Source organism: Genypterus blacodes, unplaced genomic scaffold, assembly GCF_046128005.1.
Source record: "Genypterus blacodes isolate CSIRO-AG114 ecotype Tasmania unplaced genomic scaffold, CSIRO-AGI_Gbla_v1 ptg000100l_1, whole genome shotgun sequence".
Taxonomy (NCBI): Eukaryota; Metazoa; Chordata; class Actinopteri; order Ophidiiformes; family Ophidiidae; genus Genypterus; species Genypterus blacodes.
This window is the reverse complement of record NW_027466904.1, coordinates 295,423-305,000: the sequence shown is the minus strand read 5'-3', so window position 1 is coordinate 305,000 and position 9,578 is coordinate 295,423. Positions and strand designations below refer to the sequence as shown.

Below are 9,578 nucleotides of genomic sequence, written 5' to 3'. Positions count from 1 at the left end.
TAGCCACTGAGCTCCATCCCAGAGCTAAATTACACAAGCCAGCCATGATTTCATGCTTCACTACATCACTTCTCTCCTCTCTCTCACTCTCTCTCTCCCTCCCCTCTCCTCCTCTCCTCCTCTCTCCTTCCCTCTCTCTCCCTAATTTACCTCAGCGTTAACCCTGCCTGGCTCTTATCTGGTTACGGAGCAGAGAGAGGTGAACCACACAGCCATACAGCATGAATATTTCATCTGTGTTTGGATTACCATTTTCTCCAAAGATTCATTGTTCTATGTATAATACATGCAGCATCGCACCTCCGAGCCCAGATCACAACCCCTGCCCCTCTAATCACAGCCAGAGCATGCACACACACCAAGCCAGCCATGCCAGCAGTGTGTGTGTGCGTCTGTGTGTGTGTGTGTGTCTGTGTGTCTGTGTGTATGGTTTGGTTTGAGTGTGTAGGTGGATGCTTGAGCGTGTGTTGCTGTGAGCGCACAAGAGCAAAAGTGCACCGATGCTGACGGACCTGTGTGTTTATACGTGTGTGTGTGTGTGTGTGTTTGTGAGGTGCTTGGAGTTAGAGTGAGGCTAAGACGGGCTCATCTTTCACACACACACACACACACACAGATACAGTACATCCCCTCCCCTCAGGCTGGATTAGATGATGAGGTGGGATGGAGTGGAGAGGGAGAGAGGAGAGAGGAGAGAGGAGAGAGGGATGTGCTGGTAGGATGCAGAGTAACAGATTAAGAGAAAGAGTGAAATTCCAGTCTGGCCCGTCTCCAGCTTTAAGTTGCCGGCTGTAATATTGCTTTCATACGATCCACCTCCTTTCACTTCCACCGCCGCCCTCGCCGGCGTGTGATTCCACAGCTCCTCGCCGTTTGGCCGTCTGGCCGTCTGGCGTCTCTCCTTCCCTTCATCTCCTCTCATCTCTCTATCTCTAAATGAGCGCTGAATACAGAAGCGGCGGCTGTATGGATCTGAATGCCTCACTCAGTGGGTGTTTGATGGAGAAAATGGGTGCACAATCTCCTCTGACCTCACCTGGCCCGTATCTCTTCACAGCCATAGAAATGGGCTCTTTTAAATGTATAGTTTCTGAGAAATTACCATACAAGTAATTCCAAACACTGAAGCACAGACAGGCGGAGAATATATGAGAGGCAGTCGACCCCCGCTGTATCTGAGGGATCTCTATGCATTTAGGAGAGCGCTTTAGTTTTACCTTTAGCACAGTGCCTGAGCCAGTGTGTGTCTGTCTGTGTGTGTGTGTGCGAAGGAATGATGTCATCTTCACATCTGCCAGAGAGCGTGAAGGCAGCCATGTGACAGATTTAAGCAAAAGCTCATCAAAGCGAAAATTATTCCCATTTACTCCATATCCAGGAATAATCAGAGATGCCTCGGTGTTAAGGTCACACACGCACACACGCACACACACACGCACACAGGCACACACGTGGGGTTTGATTAGAGTTGTGATACCACATTTCTCTCCTCACGTTTGCGTGTCACACTCCCGTCTCCGCGGCGGTTCATGTGGAGTCTCAGTTGATTGCACACGTTGTTGGCGGCGCTCTGATTAGTCGCACATATGGATCAGAGTTGTACGACACTCTCCTGCATCCTGCGTGTTGTGTGACAGAACTAAAACCCGCAGCTTCAGAAACATTCATCGAGCACGCAAATAAGAGCAAAAGCGTCCGGCGTGTTTCGGATTTCGAGCTTCAACCGGCAGAATGTGTCAAAGTAAACGTGATGTAGAAACTTCTGCTGCTTTACCTTTTGTCTTCATCAAAGTCTGACGCCGGCTGCAGGAGATGAAAGCTAGCGTCCTGTTTTTTTTCACTCAGAATGATCGTCCATCTTTGAACACGTTGTTTGTTTGTTTGTGATAGCAGAGGGAGAAAACAAACTCACAGGATTTTGCAGCTGAATCCCACGGGAGCGACTGTCTTCAAACCAGCCACATGCATCTCATTATCTCTCCACTTCCCTCTTCTCCTTCTCCTTCTCCTTCTTCTTCTTCTTCTCTTGTTTGCGCACACATACACACCAAAGTACCGGGCTTTGACTGCAGCATTTGTTGTGTTTGGTTAAACGCTCTCTTCCCTCTCTCGCCTCACGCTGAGAGCTGTTGTTGCCGGGCTGAGACTAAATCATAAAAGACAAGACGTCCACACGGGAAATATCCATTTAAAGTGGGAGGAAGGCGGCGGCGGCGGCGCGGCCCTCCGGCGGCCTCCGCTGCACCTCCAAGTTTGTTGATCTTCATTTGGCGTTGCTGCCGTCATCTCAAATGTCAGCGCCGCAAAATCAATAGAAGCAGAAGAAGAGGAAGAAGAGGAAGAAGAAGAAAGGCCGTTTATGAAGGAAGCTTTCTTTTAATTTCATTTCCTTCCACATCGCGGAGGAACTGATTGTTATTTTTAGCCGCATCATGCAAATCTCTTCTTTGTTGGTGTTGGACCGAGCGTCAGATTCACCGTGACAAGGCCGGTATCGCGTTCCGCCAAACTGCCTCTCCTTCATCATCCTCTCTTCCTCTCTGAGTCACACTGCGTTTCCTCTCCCAGGCCGGGAGGTTCCAGGTGTTCATCCCTTTACTTGTTTTGGGAGCTTTCTCCGTCCAGCTCGCCTCAGTGTGGGAAAAGGGAACGCTGGCTCAATCCCAAACGACTGGCAGCAGAGACTTCTACCTGTCTACCGTCAAGCAAAAGGATTTCAGAAAGATGCTACTTCGATTTAAGGAAGGAAATCGGTTTCATAGCCTCAGAATCCATCCCTGCTCTGTAATGGAGGGATGTTAGAGGAGCAAGTTTCCCTCTCAGATGGATGGAGTGTGTGTCTGCTTTCCCTCTGTGGACTCTCAGCCTCGACTCTGTTCCCACAAATCCAATACGTCTGCTTGATCGTTCAGATGAGGAATCTGACATCTCCCTTTTTTTCTACTCTGGTGTCATCGCCTGTCGTCACCTCGTTGCTGTTTGCTTCCCGCTCTCACTCTCAACACGTTTGCCAGACTGTAGGAGGTCACATCTGAATTCCTGAACATTACTGAGTCGTGATGAAGAACAGAGGAGGAAGCACATGAGGACATTCAACATATGTGAAGAGAATGGAAAAGGAAAATGAGTCTTCCTCTGTTGCCCTGCTGGTTCTTCTACGCCTCGTGGTTACGCCCTGCAGCTCAGTGCCGCTCTGACATGTGTCACATCGGCTCGTGTGTGTGTGAAGGTGTGTTATCGCCCCCCAGCATGGAGGTCCTGGGTTTGAATCCCTGTGTGAGCTTCACCTGTTCTCCATGTGTCTGTGTCTCCTCCTCCTCCTCCTCCAGGTTCTACTATTACCTCACTGCCCCATATGTCTGACATCTGTGTGTGTGTGTGTCTCTGCGTGTTAGATCTGACCAGTGTGTACCCTGCCTGGTGCCCTTTGACCCCTGGGATGGAGTCGGGCCCCCTCATCCACTCAGCAGAGCGTCAGCAGGTACAGAGGAGTGATGGATGCAGCGTTCACACCACTGAAGCTTCACTCATATTCTGCCATACATCCATTTATATTATGAGTCCCATGTATGGATTAGAGCCTAATTACACTTTTATACACATGCCTCCTCCTGCAGTACACACTGTGTCACACACTGAGCGGTGTTCACTGAATTATATTCATCATAACATAAGCTTACCTCATAAAGTGATTTACCTCTCTAATAATAGTTGTAATACACTTCCGACTGCAATTACACACACACACACACACACACACACACTGGGCCATACATACACTCACACACACACACCGTTCCACACACTCAATACCTCAGCCTGTCTGCCACGGCTGGTGCAGTCTATCAATCAGTGTAAGCTGGCAGCTGTGGCTAATGCTCCCCTTTATTTAACACTGCTTCATAATTTACTGTTAGATTACTGAGCTTAGATCATACACACACACACACACACACACACACACACCTACTGTTTATACTGCTCTTTAATTACAATGTGTATTTTCAGCTCCGTGCTGCAGAACCCTGCCACTTTACAGCACTTTGACTTTGACGTGTTTATCCACAACACATAACCTTCAGTCAACACAGCCTCACAACTACAGGCTGCTTCTGCTGCTGCTGTGGAGCCGATTGAAGACTTTATGACTTCAGGACTTTATGCAGGAGGATAAACGTCTGTGAATCCTATTTATCTCCTAAATATTAAACACTTTCCACAACATCTGTACGCAGACAAGTTAACAACTTTGACAGTCACACTCTATAATTGGCGGAACGGGCCTGCAAGTTATTCAGTGATAATGAGAACCACTCTCTCTCTCTCTCTCTCTCTCTCTCTCTCTCTCTCTCTCTCTCTCTCTCTCTCTCTCTCTCTCTCTCTCTCTCTCTCTCTCTCCCTCTCTCTTCCTCCTCCTCTCTCTTCCTCTCTCCCTCTCTCTTCCTCTCTCCCTTCCATCTCCCTCTCTCTCTCTCTCTTTATCAAGCTCTCAGCCACATGTGCGTCCTTGACTCCCACTCCAGTACACGTCAGCCGAGCGTTTGGAGTTGAGGGAGAACACAAAGCAACTTAACTCTGGCGGTGTGTGAACTTTCCTCGACCTCTCCGTGGGGTCGGATCTATCATCCTAACCGAGGCGATCCGGACCTGACAGCTCTGCACATCCATCATCAGAACTGCTCAGGCCCGAGACGCCTGGAACCTCAAGCAGCACAGACTCACACTCCATAGAACAGACAGGAAGTTCAGATCGAAATGAAAACTAACTGCGGGGCGACTTTCTCCATCTCCTCAGGACTCAAATCAAACCTGGATGACTTTGCTGTGACTTTTCTGATCGCTCGCACCTCAAATATATAAATGGAGCGACCCCATTACTCCGTTCTGCCCTCTGTTTAACTTCATTTTACATTTTAATACTTCTTCCCGTTCTAGCAGGTCTATTTCTTTGTTAGGTCCCCTCTGTTCTAGGCTGCTGTATCCCTCCATATAGAAAGGTTAAACACACCTAAGCAGAGGCAGTGTGACTGATGCTGGGGCTGTTTCTAAATGTTAATGACACCCTGCGGGCACAGCGCTGTACGCCGCACCGTCCTACTGTAGAGTTATAGCATGGCGGTTATGCTATAGTGGCTCCATCTGGGCACGCACACACACACACACATGCATGAACTCACTCTCACACACACACACACACACACACACACACACACCAGGGACGGCCCGCTGTACAGCTGGCACGCAGCCAGGAGTCCTTCCACTGAGTGGTCAGGGGGAGAAATCAATCAAACATGGCGTGTCAGGCCCCTGAATCCATTATGGCAGAGAGAGTGGTGAGGCTTGAGTAAACAGGGATGACAAGGAGAGACAATTAGCGGGAATTCAGAGGCAGGCTTGGGGATTTGGTAGTCCTGCATGGCCTAGTTTGGCTCACCTCAGCTTAGCTCCGTCAAGAGGCGCCCGCTCGCAGCTTTATTGCTGGTAATTCGGCGGCCCTGGGTGTTTTATGCTCGCTCTCTTTACAGCCTTAGCAGACAAAATCCATTTAAATAAACACCGGTGCTGCAGAATGATAGCTGAGGTGTTTAAAGGCACTGATGCAGGACCGGCACACACAATGCATCACAGCCGCCGCCGCCGCCGCCATTACTGTATTTCAGGCCAATATACTGTACAGGTACGGGCTCGGACTCGGGGAGGAGAGGGCACTCAAACCCCCCCGGGCCCCCCCAGGATTTATGCCCCGTAACAGTAGCAGTGTACACAAACACACCGCAGCTCTGCTACGCTACAGATCTGCTTAACAATGTTACTACAAGTGTTTACTCCAAATTATGCTCCAACTCACAAATGAGTGTCTGGATTTGTACTCGGGATGGTGGACAGGAGCTGATTTCAAATGAATGTGGAGAGAAGAAGTCTCTGTGCAGCCATTACTCATTGGTAAACTCATTACATGGCTCTAATAGCTCTGTCTCTTGCCTCTGCCTGGGCCTGCCTATATGGAAAGAACATTAGCGTGGCCTATGTATGGAACACAGTATCTGAGTTCATTCATTCTTCTCTATGGTATGGATCAGACAGATAATTAACTGCAGAGACATGAAGTCATTGTTCAGTGAGAGATATGGCCCCGGTCTAATAAGAGCTCGCACTGTGGAGTGGAGAGGAGAGAAAAGGACCGAATCACAGGCAAAGAGGTCGGCTAATGTCTGATGAATGATTGGCTCTGTCTTTGTGCTCTATAGGACGTCCTCTCGTCCTCTCGTCCTCTCCTCCTCTCCTCCTCTCGTCCTCTTGTCCTACACATCCACACGCTTACTCTGTTTCCTGCTGTCCTTTGTGATATCTTTGAATATGATAGAATAGGTCAGTCGGCTTATTAAGATTGATTTGTTTGTATGTTTCTATGTCGTTTTGTCGTGAAATGTAACTCGTAGGGCTTCTCAAAGATGTTTGATTGACAAAAACAAGGTTTTAAAAGAAGTGGAAACAAAGGAGAATGATCCAGTAAACATGAAAGAAAATAACAGAATCAATCAAAGAGGAATAATAATCAATCAAAATGTCTAAATCGTTAAATAAAAATGAATTTCGGTGAAAGTCTGGGGTGAAAAAAAACTTTAAAAAGAGACGCAAGTGTGTGATAAAGAAGTGTAAAAGAAAAAGATAAATGATTAAGAAGGAGAAAGAGTAGAGCCAGATAAACAAAGAGTGAAAACTGAAACTAAAATAAAAACACATCAAAATAGGATTTGAAAGTTTTAATGCTGTAAAAACACATTTATGGTTCATTACTCATCAGTGATTTTGAACACACTGTGATTTTGTGTTTGTGATGTTTTTCAGAGTAAACCTGAGACAGAGTTAGGAGGAACTAATCATATTCTGTGCAAAATGGAATTTCTCTTTATTTTCCCCTATAAACTTGGATTTATGCTCTCTGGCCCGGTGCAGTCTGGGGTTCCCACACAAGGCCGGCCTGTGCGGGGCCCCACCCATAAATCGCAGCCTCTCAATGGGCCTCTGTGCAGCACAGAGGGGAGCCCCTGTCTGCAGGATTACAGAGGCAGGGCCCCAAGAAGCAGAACACGGCCTCCGCGAGCGCTCCAGTACAAAAACAAGCGTCGGGGGTTTATCGCGTCATTCCCAGAAGAACGGCAGGGAGCCGTCATAAGGCGAGGTCACCGAGGGCCGCCATCAGCTGGATTGGCTTCTAGGTTTAAGTATCAGTGTATATGGATTGGAAAACCTCAACCGTTGCGTGTCTCATGTCCAAATGCATGGCTGCTGGATTAGATCCGTCCCTGTGGGATACACTGCGTGTGTGTTGGTTAATGCGTGGCGTGGAGTCCCTTGGTGTGTTTGTTTGTGTGCTAGAATATTTATCAAAGCACAACTGCATGGACTAAAAGCATCAAATAAGAGCAGAGACGCTCACATGTGTGTTGATATGGGCTCATATATGGCCGTCCTCTGCAGGATGCTAGAGGCCGGTGCAGAGGGAATGTGGAATATCTTCTCAGAATACTGTATATGTCTCTGCAGGAGTCCAGAGGAAAATGAATGACAGCATCAGGACTGCTGGTGATGGAAGAGTTGCATCATACCGGGCTCCATACCCGGTATCCTCCACTCTCACATGTATCATTCATATAGATGCACGGAGAATTTCTTCAAAGCTCTTGCATGTTTGAGTCCATAACATCTGACGCGTCCGTGTTTACGCTTCCGAGCCACATTTGACATTTTCTGGATATGATGAAACATTAATGATGACCTCAATAGGCTTTCACATCTTTGGCCCACAGATCAATAAAGTGGTTAGGGGAGTAGGTCAGCGGGTCTCTAGGGGTGTCTGTCAGCGTGTGTGTGCATGTGTGTGTGTGTGTGTGTGTCTTTGAGCATGCCTCTAAACAGTCACGCCCAGCGAGCGACTGTAAAATGTTGTCGCTAATTGGCGGCCAGGCGCGGCTCTCTCTCTGGCACGGCGCTCCGGGGCTGGCAGGATCCAGGCTGCTTTTCCAAGTTTTTTTTCCAAGCAATCCCGCTCTCCCTGTCTGTGAGGCTGTGGGAGCTACATCCATTATTGATCAGATCCAAGGATGAAAGCATGAAAGCTCAGTGGGGACCGAGGAGCTTTGGCCCCACACAGAAAAACAGCCTTGACCGACAACCCAGTGTGAAAAGAGACAAGGATGCATCGTTTTAAGTCCCAGCGAAATGAGACAAACAGACAGGAAGCTCAAGGAAATAAGGAGGATTTGCATTAACAGAGCTGGAATATATACGCCACCTAGGTTATAAGTAATAAGGTTCATTCTTTTGATATAGAAAACGAGTAAACAAGCCAATATTTGGTTTTTTTCTCATCAATCTGAAATCGAAATGACAACAAACCCTAAAACGCTCTGGATTCTTCTGTTTTTGTTACTTGGTTTTCTCGTGGTTTTGTTCTGGTATCAATCAGAAGTTAGGTACAAAGAAGAAAAGGAATTGGTGGTAAATTGACCAAGACTGGAAGAAGATTGGAGCTGAGAATGGAGAGTTTTGCTTTCTGCTGGAGTCAGAGTTTGTCCGTTTAAGTAGAGCAAAGGTCAGCAGGAGGACTCGGCCTGATGCTCCAGGTTTTCCGGGATCCTGATCCACTGAAGTGTAGCTCTAATGTCAGCAGGACACTTCCCACATTGGAGAAGTTCAGAGCCCAGCAGCCTGATCCAGTTCATCTATTCCCTTTGCATTGAATCAGCAAACAGGTGGCCAACCTGTTGTGCCTTGTTGAGGCTGTTCACTGAGCTGCCTGGTACACAGATGATGTGATGGTGATGGTGTCTGGGAGGAGCAGTCACTCAGGGCCGTGTCACTCTGACTTACACTCACTCTGTTACGTCCCAAGCCAGATGAGCTGAAGGACCAAAGAGGAGCTGAGGCTCAGGGAGCACAGATGCTGGTTGGTGATCAGAAGGTTGTGAGTCGAGGCCCGTTGTTGTGTTCTTTGCTGTGTGAGAACATGCTGCGGCTCAAAGTGTGAGACCTCCATCTCCGTAATGACTTCTAACAAAAGCAGAAGAATCCAAACTGTTTGATTTCAGATTGAGAAGAGAAGAAAACAAATAACGGCTCATTTCCTCATTTCCTCATTTTCTCATTTCTCATTAATCCAAAGAATGAACGGCGCACAGCTTCTGTCTGTATTTACCCCTAATATGAAGAAGCCCCATCCTCGCTGAGCGCTCTCCCACCCAGATGATGACATCGTGTTTGCCAGGCTTGGCTGCGGCTCGCCTCGGTGCTGTTCAGTGATTCAGCTGTGTGGAGTTGACCTCCGCCTCACCTTGGCAAGACTTCCCAACCAAATGGACGTTTGGCAGCCAGAACACACACTGGATATACAAGCACGCATGCACACCAGTGATAACAGACAACTACACGGGCTCACAGACACACACACACACACACACACACACACATACACACACACACACACACACACACTCTGGGAAAGGTTACAATGCTGCTTGAAACAAAGGGGCAGATGGTTGACAATGATACAGCGCCAGTGCTGGCAAGGTGGTTAA

General features: G+C 47.9%; 1 long non-coding RNA gene across 1 annotated transcript in view; it reads left to right on the top strand.

Moving 5' to 3' along the window:
- Positions 1–6,977, top strand: part of LOC143008260 (uncharacterized) — a 70,863-nt gene extending 63,886 nt beyond the window's left edge. The window contains exons 4-5 of the long non-coding RNA XR_012964575.1: positions 3,396–3,481; positions 4,487–6,977. This is a non-coding gene — a long non-coding RNA (uncharacterized LOC143008260). The remainder of the gene's footprint in view (positions 1–3,395; positions 3,482–4,486) is intronic.
- Positions 6,978–9,578: the final 2,601 nt, after the last annotated feature.